A 527-nucleotide genomic window follows, 5' to 3' on the forward strand; every position below is an offset into this window, starting at 1 on the left:
CTTCGTATTTATCGATATACCTGCGTAAAGAAGAAGATTTAACATCCTTTGTTAGTATTAAACAATTTTTCCCCAATTTCTACTAAAAGTAGACAAGCTTTGTTATTTAATTAACAAAAAAAACAATACAAATTCGTTATTCGAATACATAGGGAACGTAACGCAATCTGTATATCATTCTAAATTTTACCGAAAATTATTATACTATTTGAATGTACAATACATCTTTAAGTAAATTTCAAGTGTACGCAATTACCCTAATTACATGTATCAATAGCTGAAACATATAATGATATCGATTGCTGCAAGAACATGTAAAAAGCATCTAAAACTACGAAGATATATTTGCAAATTTTCATATAAGTATCAGTATACGAACATTCTGCTTAATTGAAATTTGGATTCAATTTAAACAGCTACATAGCTGAACAATTGAAATAATTTATCTGTATGATGTTTCAAATGAGTATATGCGTTTGCAAATGCATGCATATCTAACATGTATTTCAGAGTATTTAAATTCATAT

The 527-nt window shown here is 26.9% G+C and overlaps 1 protein-coding gene across 1 annotated transcript in view; it reads right to left on the reverse strand.

Annotated features, from left to right (window-relative positions):
* The window catches only part of Fmr1 (synaptic functional regulator FMR1), an 11,988-nt gene that overhangs the window by 9,290 nt on the left and 2,171 nt on the right, over positions 1–527 (reverse strand). The gene's annotated exons all lie outside the window — the stretch shown is intronic.

Source organism: Ceratina calcarata, unplaced genomic scaffold (assembly GCF_001652005.2).
Source record: "Ceratina calcarata isolate Rehan_Ccalc_2016 unplaced genomic scaffold, ASM165200v1 scaffold291.2, whole genome shotgun sequence".
Lineage (NCBI taxonomy): Eukaryota > Metazoa > Arthropoda > Insecta > Hymenoptera > Apidae > Ceratina > Ceratina calcarata.